This window comes from Hyla sarda, chromosome 1 (assembly GCF_029499605.1).
Source record: "Hyla sarda isolate aHylSar1 chromosome 1, aHylSar1.hap1, whole genome shotgun sequence".
NCBI classification, from domain to species: domain Eukaryota; kingdom Metazoa; phylum Chordata; class Amphibia; order Anura; family Hylidae; genus Hyla; species Hyla sarda.
The window spans coordinates 256,813,035-256,838,758 of NC_079189.1; the positions used below are offsets into that span (position 1 = coordinate 256,813,035).

The window sequence follows — 25,724 nt, forward strand, 5'->3', positions numbered from 1 at the left end:
TATTGATGCTTAAATCCACAGTATACAAGGCGTGAAGATGTCAACGGCCATCCTAAGCTGAACGCGCCTGCTCTCGTCAGATCGCAGACTGCTACCCAGCTTAGGGCCCGGTAAGTACTGGCACGGGAGACTGGCTGGGAATCCCGGGTGCTGTTGACATTTTGCTCTATTGCTGCCTTCCGCTCCGATTCCGAAAATAATTTATTGATGCTTAAATCCACAATATACAAAGCGTGAAGATGTCAACGGCCATCCTAAGTTGAACGTGCCTGCTCTCGTCAGATCGCAGATTGCTACCAAGCTTATGGCCCAGTAAGTACCATCATGGGAGACTGGCTGGGAATCCCGGGTGCAGTTGACATTTTGCTCTGTTGCCGCCTTCCGTTCCGATTCCGAAAAGGATTTATTGATGCTTAAATGCACAGTATAAAAAGCATGAAGCTGTCAATGGCCATCCTAAGCTGAACGCGCCTGCTCTCGTCAGTTCGCAGACTGCTACCCAGCTTAGGGCCCGGTAAGTACTGGCATTGGAGACTGGCTGAGAATCTCAGGTGTTGTTGACATTTTGCTCTGTAGCTCTGTAGACATTTTGCTCCGATTCCGAAAAGGATTTATTGATGCTTAAATCCACAGTATACAGGGTGTGAAGATGTCTACGGCCATCCTAAGCTGAATGCGCTTGTTCTCGTCAGATCGCAGACTGCTACCCAGCTTCGGGCCTGGTAAGTACCAGCATGGGAGACTGGCTGGGAATCCCGAGTGCAGTTGACATTTTGCTCCGATTCCGAAAATTATTTATTGATGCTTAAATCCACAGTATACAAAGTGTGAAGCTGTCAACAGCCATCCTAAGCTGAACGTGCCTGCTCTCGTCAGATCGCAGACTGGTACAGATCTTAGGGCCCGGTAAGTACGGGCATGAGACACTGGCTGGGAATCCCAGCTGCCGTTGACATTTTGCTCTGTTGCCGCCTTCCGTTCCGATTCCGAAAAGGATTTATTGATGCTTAAATGCACAGTATAAATGGAGAGAAGCTGTCAACGGCCATCCTAAGCTGAACGTGCCTGCTCTCGTCAGATCGCAGACTGCTACCCAGCTTAGGGCCCGGTAAGTACCAGCATGGGAGACTGGCTGGGAATCCCAGGTGTCGTTGACATTTTGTTCTGTTGCCGCCTTCCGCTCCGATTCCGAAAAGGATTTATCGATGCTTAAATACACAGTATACAGGGTGTGAAGCCGTCTACGGCTATCCTAAGCTGAATGTGCCTGTTCTTGTCAGATCGCAGACTGCTGCCCGGCAAGTACGGGCATGGGAGACTGGCTGGCAATCCAAGTAACTATTGACATTTTGCTCTGTTGCCGCCTTCCTCTCCGATTCCGAAAAGGATTTATTGATGCTTAAATGCACAGTATAAAAAGCATGAAGCTGTCAATGGCCATCCTAAGCTGAACGCGACTGCTCTCGTCAGATCGCAGACTGCTACCCAGCTTAGGGCGCGGTAAGTACTGGCATGGGAGACTGGCTGGGAATCCCAGGTGCCGTTGACATTTTGCTCTATTGCTGCCCTCCGCTCCGATTCCGAAAAGAATTTATTGATGCTTAAATCCACAGTATACAAGGTGTGAAGCTGTCGACGGCCATCCTAAGCTTAACGCGCCTGCTCTTGTCAGATCGCAGACTGGTACAGATCTTAGGGCCCGGTAAGTACCGGCATGGGACACTGGCTGGGAATCCCGGCTGCCGTTGACATTTTGCTCTGTTGCCGCCTTCCGTTTCCGATTCCGAAAAGGATTTATTGATGCTTAAATGCACAGTATAAAGGGCAAGAAGCTGTCAACGGCCATCCTAAGTTGAACGTGCCTGCTCTCGTCAGATCGCAGACTGCTACCCAGCTTAGGGCCCGGAAAGTACCAGCATGGGAGACTGGCTGGGAATCCCAGGTGTCGTTGACATTTTGCTCTGTTGCCGCCTTCCGCTCCGATTCCGAAAAGGATTTATTGATGCTTAAATCCACAGTATACAGGGTGTGAAGATGTCTACGACCATCCTAAGCTGAATGCGCCTGTTCTCGTCAGATCGCAGACTCATACCCAGCTTCGGGCCTGGTAAGTACCAGCATGGGAGACTGGCTGGGAATCCCGGGTGCAGTTGACATTTTGCTCTGTTTCTGCTCCGATTCCGAAAATTATTTATTGATGCTTAAATCCACAGTATACAAAGTGTGAAGCTGTCAACGGCCATCCTAATCTGAACGCGCCTGCTCTCGTCAGATCGCAGACTGCTACCCAGCTTAGGGCCCGGTAAGTACCAGCATGGGAGACTGGCTGGGAATCCCGGGTGCAGTTGACATTTTGCTCTGTTGCCGCCTTCCGCTCCGATTCGGAAAATTATTTATTGATGCTTAAATGCACAGTATAAAGGACGTGAAGCTGTCAACGGCCATCCTAAGCTGAACGCGCCTGCTCTCGTCAGATCGCAGACTGCTACCCAGCTTAGGCCCGGTAAGTACCAGCATGGGAGACTGGCTGGGAATCCCAGGTGTTGTTGACATTTTGCTCTGTAGCCGCCTTCCGCTCCGATTCCAAAAAGGATTTATTGATGCTTAAATCCACAGTATACAGGGTGTGAAGCCGTCTACGGCTATCCTAAGCTGAATGTGCCTGTTCTTGTCAGATCGCAGACTGCTGCCCGACAAATACGGGCATGGGAGACTGGCTGGCAATCCAAGGTGCTATTGACATTTTGCTCTGTTGCCGCCTTCCTCTCCGATTCCGAAAAGGATTTATTGATGCTTAAATGCACAGTATAAAAAGCATGAAGCTGTCAATGGCCATCCTAAGCTGAACGCGCCTGCACTTGTCCGATCGCAGACTGCTACCCAGCTTAGGGCCCGGTAAGAACCAGCATGGGAGACTGGCTGGGAATCTCAGGTGTTGTTAACATTTTGCTCTGTAGCTCTGTAGACATTTTGCTCCGATTCCGAAAAGGATTTATTGATGCTTAAATCCACAATATACAGGGTGTGAAACCGTCTTGGGCTATCCTAAGCTGAATGTGCCTGTTCTTGTCAGATCGCAGACTGCTGCCCGGCAAGTACGGGCATGGGAGACTGGCTGGCAATCCAAGGTGCTGTTGACATTTTGATCTGTTGCAGCCTTCCTCTCCGATTAAAAAAAATATTTATTGATGCTTAAATCCACAGTATACAAGGCGTGAAGATGTCAACGGCCATCCTAAGCTGAACGCGCCTGCTCTCGTCAGATCGCAGACTGCTACCCAGCTTAGGGCCCGGTAAGTACTGGCATGGGAGACTGGCTGGGAATCCCGGGTGCCGTTGACATTTTGCTCTATTGCTGCCATCCGCTCCGATTCCGAAAATAATTTATTGATGCTTAAATCCACAGTATACAAGGTGTAAAGCTGTCGACGGCCATCCTAAGCTTAACGCGCCTGCTCTCGTCAGATCGCAGACTGGTACAGATCTTAGGGCCCGGTAAGTACCGGCATGGGAGACAGGCTGGGAATCCCGGCTGCCGTTGATATTTTGCTCTGTTGCCGCCTTCCGTTCCGATTCCGAAAAGGATTTATTGATGCCTAAATGCACAGTATAAAGGGCGAGAAGCTGTCAACGGCCATCCTAAGCCTGAACGTGCCTGCTCTTCTCAGATCGCAGACTGATGCCCGGCAGTTACCGGCATGGGAGACTGGCTGGCAATCCAAGGTGCCATTGACATTTTGCTCTGTTGCCGCCTTCCTCTCCGATTAATAAAAATAATTATTGATGCTTAAATCCACAATATACAAGGCGTGAAGATGTCAACGGCCATCCTAAGCTGAACGTGCCTGCTCTCGTCATATCGCAGACTGCTACCCAGCTTAGGGCCCAGTAAGTACCGTCATGGGAGACTGGCTGGGAATCCCGGGTGCAGTTGACATTTTGCTCTGTTTTTGCTCCGATTCCGAAAATTATTTATTGATGCTTAAATCCACAGTATACAAAGTGTGAAGCTGTCAACGGCCATCCTAAGCTGAACGCACCTGCTCTTGTCAGTTCGCAGACTGCTACCCAGCTTTGGGCCTGGTAAGTACCAGCATGGGAGACTGGCTGGGAATCCCGGATGCAGTTGACATTTTAATCTGCTGCCGCCTTCCGCTCCGATTCGGAAAAGGATTTATTGATGCTTAAATCCACAATATACAGGGTGTGAAGCTGTCAACGGCCATCCTAAGCCTGAGCGTGCCTGCTCTCCTCAGATAGCAGACTGCTGCCCGGCAGATATCGGCATGGGAGACTGGCTGGCAATCAAAGGTGCCATTGACATTTTGCTCTGTTGCCGCCTTCCTCTCCGATTAATAAAAATATTTATTGATGCTTAAATCCACAATATACAAGGCGTGAAGATGTCAACGGCCATCCTAAGCTGAACACGCCTGCTCTCGTCAGATCGCAGACTGTTACCCAGCTTAGGGCCCAATAAGTACCGGCATGGGAGACTGGCTGGGAATCCCGGGTGCAGTTGACATTTTGCTCTGTTGCCGCCTTCCGTTCCGATTCCGAAAAGGATTTATTGATGCTTAAATGCACAGTATAAAAAGCATGTAGCTGTCAATGGCCATCCTAAGCTGAACGCGCCTGCTCTTGTCAGATCGCAGACTGCTACCCAGCTTAGGGCCCAGTAAGTACCGGCATGGGAGACTGGCTGGGAATCCCGGGTGCAGTTGACATTTTGCTCTGTTGCCGCCTTCCGTTCCGATTCTGAAAAGGATTTATTGATGCTTAAATCCACAGTATACAAGGTGTGAAGCTGTCGACGGCCATCCTAAGCTTAACGCGCCTGCTCTCGTCAGATCGCAGACTGGTACAGATCTTAGGGCCCGGTAAGTACCGGCATGGGACACTGGCTGGGAATCCCGGCTGCCGTTGACATTTTGCTCTGTTGCCGCCTTCCGTTCCGATTCCGAAAAGGATTTATTGATGCTTAAATGCACAGTATACAAAGTGTGAAGCTGTCAACGGCCATCCTAAGCTGAACGCGCCTGCTCTCGTCAGATCGCAGACTGCTACCCAGCTTAGGGCCCGGTAAGTACCAGTATGGGAGACTGGCTGGGAATCCCAGGTGTTGTTGACATTTTGCTCTGTAGCCGCCTTCCGCTCCGATTCCGAAAAGGATTTATTGATGCTTAAATCCACAGTATACAGGGTGTGAAGCCGTCTACGGCTATCCTAAGCTGAATGTGCCTGTTCTTGTCAGATCGCAGACTGCTGCCCGGCAAGTACGGGCATGGGAGACTGGCTGGCAATCCAAGGTGCTATTGACATTTTGCTCTGTTGCCGCCTTCCTCTCCGATTCCGAAAAGGATTTATTGATGCTTAAATGCACAGTATAAAAAGCATGAAGCTGTCAATGGCCATCCTAAGCTGAATGCGCCTGCTCTCGTCAGATCGCAGACTGCTACCCAGCTTAGGGCCCGGTAAGTACTGGCATGGGAGACTGGCTGGGAATCTCGGGTGCCATTGACATTTTGCTCTATTGCTGCCTTCCGCTCCGATTCCGAAAATAATTTATTGATGCTTAAATCCACAGTATACAAGGTGTGAAGCTGTCGACGGCCATCCTAAGCTTAACGCGCCTGCTCTTGACAGATCGCAGACTGGTACAGATCTTAGGGCCCGGTAAGTACCGGCATGGGACACTGGCTGGGAATCCCGGCTGCCGTTGACATTTTGCTCTGTTGCCGCCTTCCGTTCCTATTCCGAAAAGGAATTATTGATGCTTAAATGCACAGTATAAAGGGCGAGAAGCTGTCAACGGCCATCCTAAGCTGAGCGCGCCTGCTCTCGTCAGATCGCAGACTGCTACCCAGCTTAGGGCCCGGTAAATACCAGCATGGGAGACTGGCTGGGAATCCCAGGTGTCGTTGACATTTTGCTCTGTTGCCGCCTTCCGCTCCGATTCCGAAAAGGATTTATTGATGCTTAAATCCACAGTATACAGGGTGTGAAGATGTCTACGGCCATCCTAAGCTGAATGCGCCTGTTCTCGTCAGATCGCTGACTGCTACCCAGCTTCAAGCCTGGTAAGTACCAGCATGGGAGACTGGCTGGGAATCCCGGGTGCAGTTGACATTTTGCTCTGTTTCTGCTCCGATTCCGAAAATTATTTATTGATGCTTAAATCCACAGTGTACAAAGTGTGAAGCTGTCAACGGCCATCCTAAGCTGAACGCGCCTGCTCTCGTCAGATCGCAGACTGCTACCCAATTTAGGGCCTGGTAAGTACCAGCATGGGAGACTGGCTAAGAATCCCGGGTGCAGTTGACATTTTAATCTGTTGCCGCCTTCCGCTCCGATTCGGAAAAGGATTTATTGATGCTTAAATCCACAATATACAGGGTGTGAAGCTGTCAACGGCCATCCTAAGCCTGAACGTGCCTGCTCTTCTCAGATCGCAGACTGATGCCCGGCAGTTACCGGCATGGGAGACTGGCTGGCAATCCAAGGTGCCATTGACATTTTGCTCTGTTGCCGCCTTCCTCTCCGATTAATAAAAATAATTATTGATGCTTAAATCCACAATATACAAGGCGTGAAGATGTCAACGGCCATCCTAAGCTGAACGTGCCTGCTCTCGTCATATCGCAGACTGCTACCCAGCTTAGGGCCCAGCAAGTACCGGCATGGGAGACTGGCTGGGAATGCCGGGTGCAGTTGACATTTTGCTCTGTTGCCGCCTTTCGTTCCGATTCCGAAAAGGATTTATTGATGCTTAAATTCACAGTATAAAAAGCATGAAGCTGTCAATAGCCATCCTAAGCTGAACGCGCCTGCTCTCGTCAGATCGCAGACTGCTACCCAGCTTAGGGCCCGGTAAGTACTGGCATGGGAGACTGGCTGGGAATCCCAGTTGCCGTTGACATTTTGCTCTATTGCTGCCTTCCGCTCCGATTCCGAAAAGAATTTATTGATGCTTAAATCCACAGTATACAAGGTGTGAAGCTGTCGACGGCCATCCTAAGCTTAACGCGCCTGCTCTCGTCAGATCGCAGACTGGTACAGATCTTAGGGCCCGGTAAGTACCGGCATGGGACACTGGCTGGGAATCCCGGCTGCCGTTGACATTTTGCTCTGTTGCCACCTTCCATTCCGATTCGGAAAAGGATTTATTGATGCTTAAATGCACAGTATAAAGGGCGTGAAGCTGTCAACGGCCATCCTAAGCTGAACGCGCCTGCTCTCGTCAGATCGCAGACTGCTACCCAGCTTAGGGCCTGGTAAGTACCAGCATGGTAGACTGGCTGGGAATCCCGAGTGCAGTAGACATTCTGCTCCGATTCCGAAAATTATTTATTGATGCTTAAATCCACAGTATACAAAGTGTGAAGCTGTCAACGGCTATCCTAAGCTGAACGCGCCTGCTCTCGTCAGATCGCAGACTGCTACCCAGCTTAGGGCCCGGTAAGTACCAGCATGGGAGACTGGCTGGGAATCCCAGGTGTCGTTGACATTTTGCTCTGTTGCCGCATTCCGCCCTGATTCCGAAAAGGATTTATTGATGCTTAAATTCACAGTATACAGGGTGTGAAGATGTCTACGGCCATCCTAAGCTGAATGCGCCTGTTCTCGTCAGATCGCAGACTGCTACCCAGCTTCAGGCCTGGTAAGTACCAGCATGGGAGACTGGCTGGGAATCCCTGGTGCAGTTGACATTTTGCTCTGTTTCTGCTCCGATTCCGAAAATTATTTATTGATGCTTAAATTCACAGTATACAAAGTGTGAAGCTGTCAACGGCCATCCTAAGCTGAACGTGCCTGCTCTCATCAGATCGCAGACTGCTACCCAGCTTAGGTCCTGGTAAGTACCAGCATGGGAGACTGGCTGGGAATCCCGGGTGCAGTTGACATTTTAATCTGTTGCCGCCTTCCGCTCCGATTCGTAAAAGGATTTATTGATGCTTAAATCCACATTATACAGGGCAAGAAGCTGTCAACGGCCGTCCTAAGCCTGAACGTGCCTGCTCTCCTCAGATCGCAGACTGCTACCCAGCTTAGGGCCCGGTAAATACCAGCATGGGAGACTGGCTGGGAATCCCAGGTGTCGTTGACATTTTGCTCTGTTGCCGCCTTACGCTCCGATTCCGAAAAGGATTTATTGATGCTTAAATCCACAGTATACAGGGTGTGAAGATGTCTACGGCCATCCTAAGCTGAATGCGCCTGTTCTCGTCAGATCGCAGACTGCTACCCAGCTTCAAGCCTGGTAAGTACCAGCATGGGAGACTGGCTGGGAATCCCAGGTGCAGTTGACATTTTGCTCTGTTTCTGCTCCGATTCCGAAAATTATTTATTGATGCTTAAATCCACAGTGTACAAAGCGTGAAGCTGTCAACGGCCATCCTAAGCTGAACGCGCCTGCTCTCGTCAGATCGCAGACTGCTACCCAATTTAGGGCCTGGTAAGTACCAGCATGGGAGACTGGCTAAGAATCCCGGGTGCAGTTGACATTTTAATCTGTTGCCGCCTTCCGCTCCGATTCGGAAAAGGATTTATTGATGCTTAAATCCACAATATACAGGGTGTGAAGCTGTCAACGGCCATCCTAAGCCTGAACGTGCCTGCTCTTCTCAGATCGCAGACTGATGCCCGGCAGTTACCGGCATGGGAGACTGGCTGGCAATCCAAGGTGCCATTGACATTTTGCTCTGTTGCCGCCTTCCTCTCCGATTAATAAAAATAATTATTGATGCTTAAATCCACAATATACAAGGCGTGAAGATGTCAACGGCCATCCTAAGCTGAACGTGCCTCCTCTCGTCATATCGCAGACTGCTACCCAGCTTAGGGCCCAGTAAGTACCGGCATGGGAGACTGGCTGGGAATCCCGGGTGCAGTTGACATTTTGCTCTGTTGCCGCCTTCCGTTCCGATTCCGAAAAGGATTTATTGATGCTTAAATTCACAGTATAAAAAGCATGAAGCTGTCAATGGCCATCCTAAGCTGAACGCGCCTGCTCTCGTCAGATCGCAGACTGGTACAGATCTTAGGGCCCGGTAAGTACCGGCATGGGACACTGGCTGGGAATCCCGGCTGCCGTTGACATTTTGCTCTGTTGCCGCCTTCCGTTCCGATTCGGAAAAGGATTTATTGATACTTAAATGCACAGTATAAAGGGCGTGAAGCTGTCAACGGCCATCCTAAGCTGAACGCGCCTGCTCTCGTCAGATCGCAGACTGCTACCCAGCTTAGGGCCTGGTAAGTACCAGCATGGGAGACTGGCTGGGAATCCCGAGTGCAGTTGACATTTTGCTCTGTTTCTGCTCCGATTCCGAAAATTATTTATTGATGCTTAAATCCACAGTATACAAAGTGTGAAGCTGTCAACGGCCATCCTAAGCTGAACGTGCCTGCTCTTGTCAGATCGCAGACTGCTACCCAGCTTTGGGCCTGGTAAGTACCAGCATGGGAGACTGGCTGGGAATCCCGGGTGCAGTTGACATTTTAATCTGTTGCCGCCTTCCGCTCCGATTCGGAAAAGGATTTATTGATGCTTAAATCCACAATATACAGGGTGTGAAGCTGTCAACGGCCATCCTAAGCCTGAACGTGCCTGCTCTCCTCAGATAGCAGACTGCTGCCCGGCAGATATCGGCATGGGAGACTGGCTGGCAATCCAAGATGCCATTGACATTTTGCTCTGTTGCCGCCTTCTTCTTTGATTAATAAAAATATTTATTGATGCTTAAATCGACAATATACAAGGCGTAAATATGTCAACGGCCATCCTAAGCTGAACGCGCCTGCTCTCGTCAGATCGCAGACTGCTACCCAGCTTAGGGCCCAGTAAGTACCGGCATGGGAGACTGGCTGGGAATCCCGGGTGCAGTTGACATTTTGCTCTGTTGCCGCCTTCCGTTCCGATTCCGAAAAGGATTTATTGATGCTTAAATGCACAGTATAAAAAGCATGAAGCTGTCAATGGCCATCCTAAGCTGAACGCGCCTGCTCTTGTCAGATCGCAGACTGCTACCCAGCTTAGGAACCGGTAAGTACTGGCATGGGAGACTGGCTGGGAATCCCGGGTGCCGTTGACATTTTGCTCTATTGCTGCCTTCCGCTCCGATTCCGAAAAGAATTTATTGATGCTTAAATCCACAGTATACAAGGTGTGAAGTTGTCGACGGCCATCCTAAGCTTAACGCGCCTGCTCTCGTCAGATCGCAGACTGGTACAGATCTTAGGGCCCGGTAAGTACCAGCATGGGAGACTGGCTGGGAATCGCTGGTGCAGTTGACATTTTGCTCTGTTTCTGCTCCGATTCCGAAAATTATTTAATGATGCTTAAATTCACAGTATACAAAGTGTGAAGCTGTCAACGGCCATCCTAAGCTGAACGCGCCTGCTCTCATCAGATCGCAGACTGCTAACCAGCTTAGGTCCTGGTAAGTACCAGCATGGGAGACTGGCTGGGAATCCCGGGTGCAGTTGACATTTTAATCTGTTGCCGCCTTCCGCTCCGATTCGTAAAAGGATTTATTGATGCTTAAATCCACATTATACAGGGTGTGAAGCTGTCAACGGCCATCCTAAGCCTGAACGTGCCTGCTCTCCTCAGATCGCAGACTGCTGCCCGGCAGTTACCGGCATGGGAGACTGGCTGGCAATCCAAGGTGCCATTGACATTTTGCTCTGTTGCCGCCTTCCTCTCCGATTAATAAAAATATTTATTGATGCTTAAATCCACCATATACAAGGCGTGAAGATGTCAATGGCCATCCTAAGCTGAACACGCCTGCTCTCGTCAGATTGCAGACTGCTACCCAGCTTAGGGCCCAATAAGTACCGGCATGGGAGACTGGCTGGGAATCCCGGGTGCAGTTGACATTTTGCTCTTTTGCCGCCTTCCGTTCCGGTTCCGATTCCGAAAAGGATTTATTGATGCTTAAATGCACAGTATAAAAAGCATGTAGCTTGTCAATGGCCATCCTAAGCTGAACGCGCCTGCTCTCGTCAGATCGCAGACTGCTACCCAGCTTAGGGCCCAGTAAGTACCGGCATGGGAGACTGGCTGGGAATCCCGGGTGCAGTTGACATTTTGCTCTGTTGCCGCCTTCCGTTCCGATTCCGAAAAGGATTTATTGATGCTTAAATCCACAGTTATACAAGGTGTGAAGCTGTCGACGTCCATCCTAAGCTTAACGCGCCTGCTCTCGTCAGATCGCAGACTGGTACAGATCTTAGGGCCCGGTAAGTACCGGCATGGGACACTGGCTGGGAATCCCGGCTGCCGTTGACATTTTGCTCTGTTGCCGCCTTCCATTCCGATTCCGAAAAGGATTTATTGATGCTTAAATGCACAGTATACAAAGTGTGAAGCTGTCAACGGCCATCCTAAGCTGAACGCGCCTGCTCTCGTCAGATCGCAGACTGCTACCCAGCTTTGGGCCCGGTAAAGTACCAGCATGGGAGACTGGCTGGGAATCCCAGGTGTCGTTGACATTTTGCTCTGTTGCCGCCTTCCGCTCCGATTCCGAAAAGGATTTATTGGTGCTTAAATCCACAGTATACAGGGTGTGAAGATGTTTACGGCCATCCTAAGCTGAATGCGCCTGTTCTCGTCAGATCGCAGACTGCTACCCAGCTTCAAGCCTGGTAAGTACCAGCATGGGAGACTGGCTGGGAATCCCGGGTGCAGTTTACATTTTTGCTCTGTTTTCTGCTCCGATTCCGAAAATATATTTATTGATGCTTAAATCCACAGTATACAAAGTGTGAAGCTGTCAACGGCCATCCTAAGCTGAACGCGCCTGCTCTCGTCAGATCGCAGACTGCTACCCAGCTTAGGGCCTGGTAAGTACCAGCATGGGAGACTGGCTGGAAATCCGGGTGCAGTTGACATTTCAATCTGTTGCCGCCTTCCGCTCCGATTCGGAAAAGGATTTATTGATGCTTAAATGCACAGTATAAAGAGCGTCAAGCTGTTAACGGCCATCCTAAGCTGAACGTGCCTGCTCTCGTCAGATCGCAGACTGCTACCCAGCTTAGGGCCCGGTAAGTACCAGCATGGGAGACTGGCTGGGAATCTCAGGTGTTGTTGACATTTTGCTCTGTAGCTCTGTAGACATTTTGCTTCGATTCCGAAAAGGATTTATTGATGCCTAAATCCACAATATACAGGGTGTGAAGCCGTCTACGGCTATCCTAAGCTGAATGCGCCTGTTCTTGTCAGATCGCAGACTGCTGCCCGGCAAGTACGGGCATGGGAGACTGGCTGGCAATCCAAGGTGCTATTGACATTTTGATCTGTTGCCGCCTTCCTCTCCGATTAAAAAAAATATTTATTGATGCTTAAATCCACAGTATACAAGGCGTGAAGATGTCAACGGCCATCCTAAGCTGAACGCGCCTGCTCTCGTCAGATCGCAGACTGCTACCCAGCTTAGGGCCCGGTAAGTACTGGCACGGGAGACTGGCTGGGAATCCCGGGTGCTGTTGACATTTTGCTCTATTGCTGCCTTCCGCTCCGATTCCGAAAATAATTTATTGATGCTTAAATCCACAATATACAAAGCGTGAAGATGTCAACGGCCATCCTAAGTTGAACGTGCCTGCTCTCGTCAGATCGCAGATTGCTACCAAGCTTATGGCCCAGTAAGTACCATCATGGGAGACTGGCTGGGAATCCCGGGTTGCAGTTGACATTTTGCTCTGTTGCCGCCTTCCGTTCCGATTCCGAAAAGGATTTATTGATGCTTAAATGCACAGTATAAAAAGCATGAAGCTGTCAATGGCCATCCTAAGCTGAACGCGCCTGCTCTCGTCAGTTCGCAGACTGCTACCCAGCTTAGGGCCCGGTAAGTACTGGCATTGGAGGACTGGCTGAGAATCTCAGGTGTTGTTGACATTTTGCTCTGTAGCTCTGTAGACATTTTGCTCCCGATTCCGAAAAGGATTTATTGATGCTTAAATCCACAGTATACAGGGTGTGAAGATGTCTACGGCCATCCTAAGCTGAATGCGCTTGTTCTCGTCAGATCGCAGACTGCTACCCAGCTTCGGGCCTGGTAAGTACAGCATGGGAGACTGGCTGGGAATCCCGAGTGCAGTTGACATTTTGCTCCGAAATTATTTATTGATGCTTAAATCCACAGTATACAAAGTGTGAAGCTGTCAACAGCCATCCTAAGCTGAACGTGCCTGCTCTCGTCAGATCGCAGACTGGTACAGATCTTAGGGCCCGGTAAGTACGGGCATGAGACACTGGCTGGGAATCCCAGCTGCCGTTGACATTTTGCTCTGTTGCCGCCTTCCGTTCCGATTCCGAAAAGGATTTATTGATGCTTAAATGCACAGTATAAATGGAGAGAAGCTGTCAACGGCCATCCTAAGCTGAACGTGCCTGCTCTCGTCAGATCGCAGACTGCTACCCAGCTTAGGGCCCGGTAAGTACCAGCATGGGAGACTGGCTGGGAATCCCAGGTGTCGTTGACATTTTGTTCTGTTGCCGCCTTCCGCTCCGATTCCGAAAAGGATTTATCGATGCTTAAATACACAGTATACAGGGTGTGAAGCCGTCTACGGCTATCCTAAGCTGAATGTGCCTGTTCTTGTCAGATCGCAGACTGCTGCCCGGCAAGTACGGGCATGGGAGACTGGCTGGCAATCCAAGTAACTATTGACATTTTGCTCTGTTGCCGCCTTCCTCTCCGATTCCGAAAAGGATTTATTGATGCTTAAATGCACAGTATAAAAAGCATGAAGCTGTCAATGGCCATCCTAAGCTGAACGCGACTGCTCTCGTCAGATCGCAGACTGCTACCCAGCTTAGGGCGCGGTAAGTACTGGCATGGGAGACTGGCTGGGAATCCCAGGTGCCGTTGACATTTTGCTCTATTGCTGCCCTCCGCTCCGATTCCGAAAAGAATTTATTGATGCTTAAATCCACAGTATACAAGGTGTGAAGCTGTCGACGGCCATCCTAAGCTTAACGCGCCTGCTCTTGTCAGATCGCAGACTGGTACAGATCTTAGGGCCCGGTAAGTACCGGCATGGGACACTGGCTGGGAATCCCGGCTGCCGTTGACATTTTGCTCTGTTGCCGCCTTCCGTTTCCGATTCCGAAAAGGATTTATTGATGCTTAAATGCACAGTATAAAGGGCAAGAAGCTGTCAACGGCCATCCTAAGTTGAACGTGCCTGCTCTCGTCAGATCGCAGACTGCTACCCAGCTTAGGGCCCGGAAAGTACCAGCATGGGAGACTGGCTGGGAATCCCAGGTGTCGTTGACATTTTGCTCTGTTGCCGCCTTCCGCTCCGATTCCGAAAAGGATTTATTGATGCTTAAATCCACAGTATACAGGGTGTGAAGATGTCTACGACCATCCTAAGCTGAATGCGCCTGTTCTCGTCAGATCGCAGACTCATACCCAGCTTCGGGCCTGGTAAGTACCAGCATGGGAGACTGGCTGGGAATCCCGGGTGCAGTTGACATTTTGCTCTGTTTCTGCTCCGATTCCGAAAATTATTTATTGATGCTTAAATCCACAGTATACAAAGTGTGAAGCTGTCAACGGCCATCCTAATCTGAACGCGCCTGCTCTCGTCAGATCGCAGACTGCTACCCAGCTTAGGGCCCGGTAAGTACCAGCATGGGAGACTGGCTGGGAATCCCGGGTGCAGTTGACATTTTGCTCTGTTGCCGCCTTCCGCTCCGATTCGGAAAATTATTTATTGATGCTTAAATGCACAGTATAAAGGACGTGAAGCTGTCAACGGCCATCCTAAGCTGAACGCGCCTGCTCTCGTCAGATCGCAGACTGCTACCCAGCTTAGGCCCGGTAAGTACCAGCATGGGAGACTGGCTGGGAATCCCAGGTGTTGTTGACATTTTGCTCTGTAGCCGCCTTCCGCTCCGATTCCAAAAAGGATTTATTGATGCTTAAATCCACAGTATACAGGGTGTGAAGCCGTCTACGGCTATCCTAAGCTGAATGTGCCTGTTCTTGTCAGATCGCAGACTGCTGCCCGACAAATACGGGCATGGGAGACTGGCTGGCAATCCAAGGTGCTATTGACATTTTGCTCTGTTGCCGCCTTCCTCTCCGATTCCGAAAAGGATTTATTGATGCTTAAATGCACAGTATAAAAAGCATGAAGCTGTCAATGGCCATCCTAAGCTGAACGCGCCTGCACTTGTCCGATCGCAGACTGCTACCCAGCTTAGGGCCCGGTAAGAACCAGCATGGGAGACTGGCTGGGAATCTCAGGTGTTGTTAACATTTTGCTCTGTAGCTCTGTAGACATTTTGCTCCGATTCCGAAAAGGATTTATTGATGCTTAAATCCACAATATACAGGGTGTGAAACCGTCTTGGGCTATCCTAAGCTGAATGTGCCTGTTCTTGTCAGATCGCAGACTGCTGCCCGGCAAGTACGGGCATGGGAGACTGGCTGGCAATCCAAGGTGCTGTTGACATTTTGATCTGTTGCAGCCTTCCTCTCCGATTAAAAAAAATATTTATTGATGCTTAAATCCACAGTATACAAGGCGTGAAGATGTCAACGGCCATCCTAAGCTGAACGCGCCTGCTCTCGTCAGATCGCAGACTGCTACCCAGCTTAGGGCCCGGTAAGTACTGGCATGGGAGACTGGCTGGGAATCCCGGGTGCCGTTGACATTTTGCTCTATTGCTGCCATCCGCTCCGATTCCGAAAATAATTTATTGATGCTTAAATCCACAGTATACAAGGTGTAAAGCTGTCGACGGCCATCCTAAGCTTAACGCGCCTGCTCTCGTCAGATCGCAGACTGGTACAGATCTTAGGGCCCGGTAAGTACCGGCATGGGAGACAGGCTGGGAATCCCGGCTGCCGTTGATATTTTGCTCTGTTGCCGCCTTCCGTTCCGATTCCGAAAAGGATTTATTGATGCCTAAATGCACAGTATAAAGGGCGAGAAGCTGTCAACGGCCATCCTAAGCTGAACGCGCCTGCTCTCATCAGATCGCAGACTGCTACCCAGCTTAGGGCCCGGTAAGTACCAGCATGGGAGACTGGCTAGAATCCCAGGTGTCGTTGCCGCCTACTGCTCCGATTCCGAAAAGGATTTATTGATGCTTAAATCCACAGTATACAGGGTGTGAAGATGTCTACGGCCATCCTAAGCTGTATGCGCCTGTTCTCGTCAGATCGCAGACCGCTACCCAGCTTCGGGTCTGGTAAGTACCAGCATGGGAGACTGGCTGGGAATCCCGGGTGCAGTTGCCATTTTGCTCTGTTTCTGCTCCGATTCCGAAAATTATTTATTGATGCTTAAATCCACAGTATACAAAGTGTGATGCTGTCAACGGCCATCCTAAGCTGAACGCGCCTGCTCTCGTCAGATGACAGACTGCTACCCAGCTTAGGGCCTGGTAAGTACCAGTATGGGAGACTGGCTGGGAATCCCGGGTGCAGTTGACAATTTAATCTGTTGCCGCCTTCCGCTCCGATTCGGAAAATAATTTATTGATGCTTAAATCCACAATATACAGGGTGTGAAGCTGTCAACGGCCATCCTAAGCCTGAACGTGCCTGCTCTCCTCAGATCGCAGACTGCTGCCCGGCAGTTACCGGCATTGGAAACTGGCTGGCAATCCAAGGTGCCATTGACATTTTGCTCTGTTGCCGCCTTCCTCTCCGATTAATAAAAATATTTATTGATGCTTAAAATCCACAATATACAAGGCGTGAAGATGTCAACGGCCATCCTAAGCTGAACGCGCCTGCTCTCGTCAGATCGCAGACTGCTACCCAGCTTAGGGCCTAGTAAGTACCGGCATGGGAGACTGGCTGGGAATCCCGGGTGCAGTTGACATTTTGCTCTGTTGCCGCCTTCCGTTCCGATTCCGAAAAGGATTTATTGATGCTTAAATGCACAGTATAAAAAGCATGAAGCTGTCAATGGCCATCCTAAGCTGAACGCGCCTGCTCTCGTCAGATCGCAGACTGCTACCCAGCTTAGGGCCCGGTAAGTACTGGCATGGGAGACTGGCTGGGAATTCCGGGTGCAGTTGACATTTTAATCTTTTGCCGCCTTCCGCTCCGATTCGGAAAAGGATTTATTGATGCTTAAATGCACAGTATAAAGGGCGTGAAGCTGTCAACGGCCATCCTAAGCTGAACGCTCCTGCTCTCGTCAGATCGCAGACTGCTACCCAGCTTAGGGCCCGGTAAGTACCAGCATGGGAGACTGGCTGGGAATCCCAGGTGTTGTTGACATTTTGCTCTTTAGCCGCCTTCCGCTCCGATTCCGAAAAGGATTTATTGATGCTTAAATCCACAGTATACAGGGTGTGAAGCCGTCTACGGCTATCCTAAGCTGAATGTGCCTGTTCTTGTCAGATCGCAGACTGCTGCCCGGCAAGTACGGGCATGGGAGACTGGCTGGCAATCCAAGGTGCTATTGACATTTTGCTCTGTTGCCGCCTTCCTCTCCGATTCCGAAAAGGATTTATTGATGCTTAAATGCACAGTGTAAAAATCATGAAGCTGTCAATGGCCATCCTAAGCTGAACGCGCCTGCTCTCGTCAGATCGCAGACTGCTACCCAGCTTAGGGCCCAGTAAGTACTGGCATGGGAGACTTGCTGGGAATCCCGGGTGCCGTTGACATTTTGCTCTATTGCTGCCTTCCGCTCCGATTCCGAAAATAATTTATTGATGCTTAAATCCACAGTATACAAGGTGTGAAGCTGTCGACGGCCATCCTAAGCTTAACGTGCCTGCTCTCGTCAGATCGCAGACTGGTACAGATCTTAGGGCCCGGTAAGTACCGGCATGGGACACTGGCTGGGAATCCCGGCTGCCGTTGATATTTTGCTCTGTTGCCGCCTTCCGTTCCGATTCCGAAAAGGATTTATTGATGCTTAAATCCACAATACACAGGGTGTGAAGCTGTCAACGGCCATCCTAAGCCTGAACGTGCCTGCTCTCCTCAGATTGCAGGCTGCTGCCCGGCAGTTACCGGCATGGGAGACTGGCTGGCAATCCAAGGTGCCATTGACATTTTGCTCTGTTGCCGCCATCCTCTCCGATTAATAAAAATATTTATTGATGCTTAAATCCACAATATACAAGGCGTGAAGATGTCAACGGCCATCCTAAGCTGAACGCGCCTGCTCTTGTCAGATCGCAGACTGCTACCCAGCTTAGGGCCCAGTAAGTACCGGCATGGGAGACTGGCTGGGAATCCCGGGTGCAGTTGACATTTTGCTCTGTTGCCACCTTCCGTTCTGATTCCGAAAAGAATTTATTGATGCTTAAATGCACAGTATAAAGGGCGTGAAGCTGTCAACGGCCATCCTAAGCTGAACGCGCCTGCTCTCGTCAGATTGCAGACTGCTACCCAGCATAGGGCCCGGTAAGTACCAGCATGGGAGACTGGCTGGGAATCCCAGGTGTTGTTGACATTTTGCTCTTTAGCCGCCTTCCGCTCCGATTCCGAAAAGGATTTATTGATGCTTAAATCCACAGTATACAGGGTGTGAAGCCGTCCACGGCTATCCTAAGCTGAATGTGCCTGTTCTTGTCAGATCGCAGACTGCTGCCCGGCAATAACGGGCATGGGAGACTGGCTGGCAATCCAAGGTGCTATTGACATTTTGCTCTGTTGCCGCCTTCCTCTCCGATTCCGAAAAGGATTAATTGATGCTTAAATGCACAGTATAAAATTCATGAAGCTGTAAATGGCCATCCTAAGCTGAACGCACCTGCTCTCGTCAGATCGCAGACTGCTACGCAGCTTAGGGCCCGATAAGTACTGGCATGGGAGACTGGCTGGGAATCCCGGGTGCCGTTGACATTTTGCTCTATTGCTGCCTTCCGCTCCGATTCCGAAAAGAATTTATTGATGCTTAAATCCACAGTATACAAGGTGTGAAGCTGTCGACGGCCATCCTAAGCTTAACGCGTGTGCTTTCGTCAGATCGCAGACTGGTACAGATCTTAGGGCCCGGTAAGTACCGGCATGGGACACTGGCTGGGAATCCCGGCTGCCGTTGACATTTTGCTCTGTTTCCGCCTTCCGTTCCGATTCCGAAAAGGATTTATTGATGCTTAAATGCACAGTATACAAAGTGTGATGCTGTCAACGGCCATCCTAAGCTGAACGCGCCTGCTCTCGTCAGATCGCAGACTGCTACCCAGCTTAGGGCCTGGTAAGTACCAGCATGGGAGACTGGCTGGGAATCCCGGGTGCAGTTGACATTTTAATCTGTTGCCGCCTTCCGCTCCGATTCGGAAAAGGATTTATTGATGCTTAAATCCACAATATACACGGTGTGAAGCTGTCAACGGCCATCCTAAGCCTGAATGTGCCTGCTCTCCTCAGATCGCAGACTGCTGCCCGGCAGATACCGGCATGGGAGACTGGCTGGCAATCCAAGGTGCCATTGACATTTTGCTCTGTTGCCGCCTTCTTCTCCGATTAATAAAAATATTTATTGATGCTTAAATCCACAATATACAAGGCGTAAAGAAGTCAACGGCCATCCTAAGCAGAACGCGCCTGCTCTCGTCAGATCACAGACTGCTACCCAGCTTAGGGCCCAGTAAGTACCGGCATGGGAGACTGGCTAGGAATCCAGGGTGCAGTTGACATTTTGCTCTGTTGCCGCCTTCCGCTCCGATTCGGAAAAGGATTTATTGATGCTTAAATGCACAGTATAAAGAGCATGAAGCTGTCAACGGCCACCCTAAGCTGAACGCGCCTGCTCTCGTCAGATCGCAGAATGCTACCCAGCTTAGGGTCCGGTAAGTACCAGCATGGGAGACTGGCTGGGAATCCCAGGTGTTGTTGACATTTTGCTCTGTAGCCGCCTTGCGTTCCGATTCCGAAAAGGATTTATTGATGCTTAAATCCACAGTATAAAGGGTGAGAAGCCGTCTACGGCTATCCTAAGCTGAATGTGCCTGTTCTTGTCAGATCGCAGACTGCTGCCCGGCAAGTACGGGCATGGGAGACTGGCTGGCAATCCAAGGTGCTATTGACATTTTGCTCTGTTGCCGCCTTCCTCTCCGATTCCGAAAAGGATTTATTGATGCTTAAATGCACAGTATAAAAAGCATGAAGCTGTCAATGGCCATCCTAAGCTGAACGCGCCTGCTCTCGTCAGATCTCAGACTGCTACCCAGCTTAGCGCCCGGTAAGTACTGGCATGGGAGACTGGCTGGGAATCCCGGGTGCCGTTGACATTTTGCTCTATTGCTGCCTTCCGCTCCGATTCCGAAAAGAATTTATTGATGCTTAAATCCACAGTATACAAGGTGTGAAGCTGTCGACGGTCATCCTAAGCTGAATGCGCCTGTTCTCGTCAGATCGCACACTGCTACCCAGCTTCGGGCCTGGTAAGTACCAGCATGGGAGACTGGCTGGGAATCCCAGGTGTCGTTGACATTTTGCTCTGTTGCCGCCTTCAGTCCCGATTCCGAAAAGGATTTATTGATGCTTAAATCCACAGTATACAGGGTGTGAATATGTCTACGGCCATCCTAAGCTGAATGCGCCTGTTCTCGTCAGATCGCAGACTGCTACCCAGCTTCGGGCCTGGTAAGTACCAGCATGGGAGACTGGCTGGGAATCCCAGGTGTCGTTGACATTTTGCTCTGTTGCCGCCTTACGCTCCGATTTCGAAAAGGAGTTATTGATGCTTAAATCCACAGTATACAAGGTGTGAAGCTGTCGACGGCCATCCTAAGCTGAACGCGCCTGCTCTCGTCAGATCGCAGACTGGTACAGATCTTAGGGCCCGGTAAGTACCGGCATGGGACACTGGCTTGGAATCCCGGCTGCCGTTGACATTTTGCTCTGTTGCCGCCTTCCGTTCCGATTCCGAAAAGGATTTATTGATTCTTAAATGCACAGTATAAAGGACGAGAAGCTGTCAACGGCCATCCTAAGCTGAATGCGCCTGTTCTCGTCAGATCGCAGACTGCTACCCAGCTTCGGGCCTGGTAAGTACCAGCATGGGAGACTGGCTGGGAATCCCAGGTGCAGTTGACATTTTGCTCTGTTTCTGCTCTGATTCCGAAAATTATTTATTGATGCTTAAATCCACAGTATACAAAGTGTGAAGCTGTTAACGGCCTTTCTAAGCTGAACGCGCCTGCTCTCGTCAGATCGCAGACTGCTACCCAGCTTAGGGCCTGGTAAGTACCAGCATGGGAGACTGGCTGGGAATCCCGGGTGCAGTTGACATTTTAATCTGTTGCCGCCTTCCGCTCCGATTCGGAAAAGGATTTATTGATGCTTAAATCCACAATATACAGGGTGTGAAGCTGTCAACGGCCATCCTAAGCCTGAACGTGCCTGCTCTACTCAGATCGCAGACCGCTGCCCGGCAGTTACCGGCATGGGAGACTGGCTGGCAATCCAAGGTGCCATTGACATTTTGTTCTGTTGCCGCCATCCTCTCCGATTAATAAAAATATTTATTGATTTTTAAATCCACAATATACCAGGCGTGAATATGTCAACGGCCATCCTAAGCTGAACGTGCCTGCTCTTGTCAGATCGCAGACTGCTACCCAGCTTAGGGCCTAGTAAGTACCGGCATGGGAGACTGGCTGGGAATCCCGGGTGCAGTTGACATTTTGCTCTGTTGCCGCCTTCCGTTCCGATTCCGAAAAGGATTTATTGATGCTTAAATGCACAGTATAAAAAGCATGAAGCTGTCAATGGCCATCCTAAGCTGAACGCGCCTGCTCTCGTCAGATCGCAGACTGCTACCCAGCTTAGGGCCCGGTAAGTACTGGCATGGGAGACTGGCTGGGAATTCCGGGTGCAGTTGACATTTTAATCTTTTGCCGCCTTCCGCTCCGATTCGGAAAAGGATTTATTGATGCTTAAATGCACAGTATAAAGGGCGTGAAGCTGTCAACGGCCATCCTAAGCTGAACGCGCCTGCTCTCGTCAGATCGCAGACTGCTACCCAGCTTAGGGCCCGGTAAGTACCAGCATGGGAGACTGGCTGGGAATCCCAGGTGTTGTTGACATTTTGCTCTTTAGCCGCCTTCCGCTCCGATTCCGAAAAGGATTTATTGATGCTTAAATCCACAGTATACAGGGTGTGAAGCCGTCTACGGCTATCCTAAGCTGAATGTGCCTGTTCTTGTCAGATCGCAGACTGCTGCCCGGCAAGTACGGGCATGGGAGACTGGCTGGCAATCCAAGGTGCTATTGACATTTTGCTCTGTTGCCGCCTTCCTCTCCGATTCCGAAAAGGATTTATTGATGCTTAAATGCACAGTGTAAAAATCATGAAGCTGTCAATGGCCATCCTAAGCTGAACGCGCCTGCTCTCGTCAGATCGCAGACTGCTACCCAGCTTAGGGCCCAGTAAGTACTGGCATGGGAGACTTGCTGGGAATCCCGGGTGCCGTTGACATTTTGCTCTATTGCTGCCTTCCGCTCCGATTCCGAAAATAATTTATTGATGCTTAAATCCACAGTATACAAGGTGTGAAGCTGTCGACGGCCATCCTAAGCTTAACGTGCCTGCTCTCGTCAGATCGCAGACTGGTACAGATCTTAGGGCCCGGTAAGTACCGGCATGGGACACTGGCTGGGAATCCCGGCTGCCGTTGACATTTTGCTCTGTTGCCGCCTTCCGTTCCGATTCCGAAAAGGATTTATTGATGCTTAAATCCACAATACACAGGGTGTGAAGCTGTCAACGGCCATCCTAAGCATGAACGTGCCTGCTCTCCTCAGATTGCAGGCTGCTGCCCGGCAGTTACCGGCATGGGAGACTGGCTGGCAATCCAAGGTGCCATTGACATTTTGCTCTGTTGCCGCCATCCTCTCCGATTAATAAAAATATTTATTGATGCTTAAATCCACAATATACAAGGCGTGAAGATGTCAACGGCCATCCTAAGCTGAACGCGCCTGCTCTTGTCAGATCGCAGACTGCTACCCAGCTTAGGGCCCAGTAAGTACCGGCATGGGAGACTGGCTGGGAATCCCGGGTGCAGTTGACATTTTGCTCTGTTGCCACCTTCCGTTCTGATTCCGAAAATAATTTATTGATGCTTAAATGCACAGTATAAAGGGCGTGAAGCTGTCAACGGCCATCCTAAGCTGAACGCGCCTGCTCTCGTCAGATTGCAGACTGCTACCCAGCATAGGGCCCGGTAAGTACCAGCATGGGAGACTGGCTGGGAATCCCAGGTGTTGTTGACATTTTGCTCTTTAGCCGCCTTCCGCTCCGATTCCGAAAAGGATTTATTGATGCTTAAATCCACAGTATACAGGGTGTGAAGCCGTCCACGGCTATCCTAAGCTGAATGTGCCTGTTCTTGTCAGATCGCAGACTGCTGCCCGGCAAGAACGGGCATGGGAGACTGGCTGGCAATCCAAGGTGCTATTGACATTTTGCTCTGTTGCCGCCTTCCTCTCCGATTCCGAAAAGGATTAATTGATGCTTAAATGCACAGTATAAAATTCATGAAGCTGTAAATGGCCATCCTAAGCTGAACGCACCTGCTCTCGTCAGATCGCAGACTGCTACGCAGCTTAGGGCCCGATAAGTACTGGCATGGGAGACTGGCTGGGAATCCCGGGTGCCGTTGACATTTTGCTCTATTGCTGCCTTCCGCTCCGATTCCGAAAAGAATTTATTGATGCTTAAATCCACAGTATACAAGGTGTGAAGCTGTCGACGGCCATCCTAAGCTTAACGCGTGTGCTTTCGTCAGATCGCAGACTGGTACAGATCTTAGGGCCCGGTAAGTACCGGCATGGGACACTGGCTGGGAATCCCGGCTGCCGTTGACATTTTGCTCTGTTTCCGCCTTCCGTTCCGATTCCGAAAAGGATTTATTGATGCTTAAATGCACAGTATACAAAGTGTGAAGCTGTCAACGGCCATCCTAAGCTGAACGCGCCTGCTCTCGTCAGATCGCAGACTGCTACCCAGCTTAGGGCCTGGTAAGTACCAGCATGGGAGACTGGCTGGGAATCCCGGGTGCAGTTGACATTTTAATCTGTTGCCGCCTTCCGCTCCGATTCGGAAAAGGATTTATTGATGCTTAAATCCACAATATACACGGTGTGAAGCTGTCAACGGCCATCCTAAGCCTGAATGTGCCTGCTCTCCTCAGATCGCAGACTGCTGCCCGGCAGATACCGGCATGGGAGACTGGCTGGCAATCCAAGGTGCCATTGACATTTTGCTCTGTTGCCGCCTTCGTCTCCGATTAATAAAAATATTTATTGATGCTTAAATCCACAATATACAAGGCGTAAAGAAGTCAACGGCCATCCTAAGCAGAACGCGCCTGCTCTCGTCAGATCACAGACTGCTACCCAGCTTAGGGCCCAGTAAGTACCGGCATGGGAGACTGGCTAGGAATCCAGGGTGCAGTTGACATTTTGCTCTGTTGCCGCCTTCCGCTCCGATTCGGAAAAGGATTTATTGATGCTTAAATGCACAGTATAAAGGGCATGAAGCTGTCAACGGCCACCCTAAGCTGAACGCGCCTGCTCTCGTCAGATCGCAGAATGCTACCCAGCTTAGGGTCCGGTAAGTACCAGCATGGGAGACTGGCTGGGAATCCCAGGTGTTGTTGACATTTTGCTCTGTAGCCGCCTTGCGTTCCGATTCCGAAAAGGATTTATTGATGCTTAAATCCACAGTATAAAGGGTGAGAAGCTGTCAACGGCCATCCTAAGCTGAATGCGCCTGTTCTCGTCAGATCGCAGACTGCTACCCAGCTTCGGGCCTGGTAAGTACCAGCATGGGAGACTGGCTGGGAATCCCAGGTGCAGTTGACATTTTGCTCTGTTTCTGCTCTGATTCCGAAAATTATTTATTGATGCTTAAATCCACAGTATACAAAGTGTGAAGCTGTTAACGGCCTTCCTAAGCTGAACGCGCCTGCTCTCGTCAGATCGCAGACTGCTACCCAGCTTAGGGCCTGGTAAGTACCAGCATGGGAGACTGGCTGGGAATCCCGGGTGCAGTTGACATTTTAATCTGTTGCCGCCTTCCGCTCCGATTCGGAAAAGGATTTATTGATGCTTAAATCCACAATATACAGGATGTGAAGCTGTCAACGGCCATCCTAAGCCTGAACGTGCCTGCTCTCAGCAGACCGCTGCCCGGCAGTTACCGGCATGGGAGACTGGCTGGCAATCCAAGGTGCCATTGACATTTTGTTCTGTTGCCGCCATCCTCTCCGATTAATAAAAATATTTATTGATTTTTAAATCCACAATATACCAGGCGTGAATATGTCAACGGCCATCCTAAGCTGAACGCGCCTGCTCTTGTCAGATCGCAGACTGCTACCCAGCTTAGGGCCCAGTAAGTACCGGCATGGGAGACTGGCTGGGAATCCCGGGTGCAGTTGACATTTTGCTCTGTTGCCACCTTCCGTTCCGATTCCGAAAAGGATTTATTGATGCTTTAATGCACAGTATAAAGGGCATGAAGCTGTCAACGGCCATCCTAAGCTGGACGCGCCTGCTCTCGTCAGATCGCAGACTGCTACCCAGCTTAGGGCCCGGTAAGTACCAGCATGGGAGACTGGCTGGGAATCCCAGGTGTTGTTGACATTTTGCTCTTTAGCCGCCTTCCGCTCCGATTCCGAAAAGGATTTATTGATGCTTAAATCCACAGTATACAGGGTGTGAAGCCGTCTACGGCTATCCTAAGCTGAATGTGCCTGTTCTTGTCAGATCGCAGGC

General features: G+C 50.3%; 21 pseudogenes; all 21 read left to right on the forward strand.

The window, feature by feature from the left end:
* Nucleotides 1-39: 39 nt before the first annotated feature.
* On the forward strand, nt 40-159 carry LOC130333883 (5S ribosomal RNA; annotated as a pseudogene).
* An 878-nt stretch (nt 160-1,037) lies between these two features.
* Nucleotides 1,038-1,157, forward strand: LOC130330165 (5S ribosomal RNA; annotated as a pseudogene).
* Nucleotides 1,158-3,222: 2,065 nt separating this feature from the next.
* Nucleotides 3,223-3,342, forward strand: LOC130319033 (5S ribosomal RNA; annotated as a pseudogene).
* A 1,669-nt stretch (nt 3,343-5,011) lies between these two features.
* Nucleotides 5,012-5,131, forward strand: LOC130318900 (5S ribosomal RNA; annotated as a pseudogene).
* Nucleotides 5,132-5,403: 272 nt separating this feature from the next.
* On the forward strand, nt 5,404-5,523 carry LOC130326665 (5S ribosomal RNA; annotated as a pseudogene).
* A 1,864-nt stretch (nt 5,524-7,387) lies between these two features.
* LOC130326955 (5S ribosomal RNA) lies at nt 7,388-7,507 on the forward strand (annotated as a pseudogene).
* Nucleotides 7,508-10,368: 2,861 nt separating this feature from the next.
* Nucleotides 10,369-10,488, forward strand: LOC130316344 (5S ribosomal RNA; annotated as a pseudogene).
* An 887-nt stretch (nt 10,489-11,375) lies between these two features.
* On the forward strand, nt 11,376-11,496 carry LOC130352696 (5S ribosomal RNA; annotated as a pseudogene).
* An 879-nt stretch (nt 11,497-12,375) lies between these two features.
* LOC130333894 (5S ribosomal RNA) lies at nt 12,376-12,495 on the forward strand (annotated as a pseudogene).
* An 873-nt stretch (nt 12,496-13,368) lies between these two features.
* On the forward strand, nt 13,369-13,488 carry LOC130330176 (5S ribosomal RNA; annotated as a pseudogene).
* A 2,065-nt stretch (nt 13,489-15,553) lies between these two features.
* On the forward strand, nt 15,554-15,673 carry LOC130319152 (5S ribosomal RNA; annotated as a pseudogene).
* Nucleotides 15,674-17,135: 1,462 nt separating this feature from the next.
* On the forward strand, nt 17,136-17,255 carry LOC130321984 (5S ribosomal RNA; annotated as a pseudogene).
* Nucleotides 17,256-17,527: 272 nt separating this feature from the next.
* LOC130352203 (5S ribosomal RNA) lies at nt 17,528-17,647 on the forward strand (annotated as a pseudogene).
* A 1,069-nt stretch (nt 17,648-18,716) lies between these two features.
* LOC130352009 (5S ribosomal RNA) lies at nt 18,717-18,836 on the forward strand (annotated as a pseudogene).
* Nucleotides 18,837-19,120: 284 nt separating this feature from the next.
* On the forward strand, nt 19,121-19,240 carry LOC130349226 (5S ribosomal RNA; annotated as a pseudogene).
* A 1,271-nt stretch (nt 19,241-20,511) lies between these two features.
* LOC130352507 (5S ribosomal RNA) lies at nt 20,512-20,631 on the forward strand (annotated as a pseudogene).
* A 1,276-nt stretch (nt 20,632-21,907) lies between these two features.
* On the forward strand, nt 21,908-22,027 carry LOC130319571 (5S ribosomal RNA; annotated as a pseudogene).
* Nucleotides 22,028-22,299: 272 nt separating this feature from the next.
* On the forward strand, nt 22,300-22,419 carry LOC130352205 (5S ribosomal RNA; annotated as a pseudogene).
* Nucleotides 22,420-23,488: 1,069 nt separating this feature from the next.
* Nucleotides 23,489-23,608, forward strand: LOC130352020 (5S ribosomal RNA; annotated as a pseudogene).
* A 284-nt stretch (nt 23,609-23,892) lies between these two features.
* Nucleotides 23,893-24,012, forward strand: LOC130349237 (5S ribosomal RNA; annotated as a pseudogene).
* Nucleotides 24,013-25,472: 1,460 nt separating this feature from the next.
* On the forward strand, nt 25,473-25,592 carry LOC130321427 (5S ribosomal RNA; annotated as a pseudogene).
* The last annotated feature ends 132 nt before the right edge of the window (nt 25,593-25,724 follow it).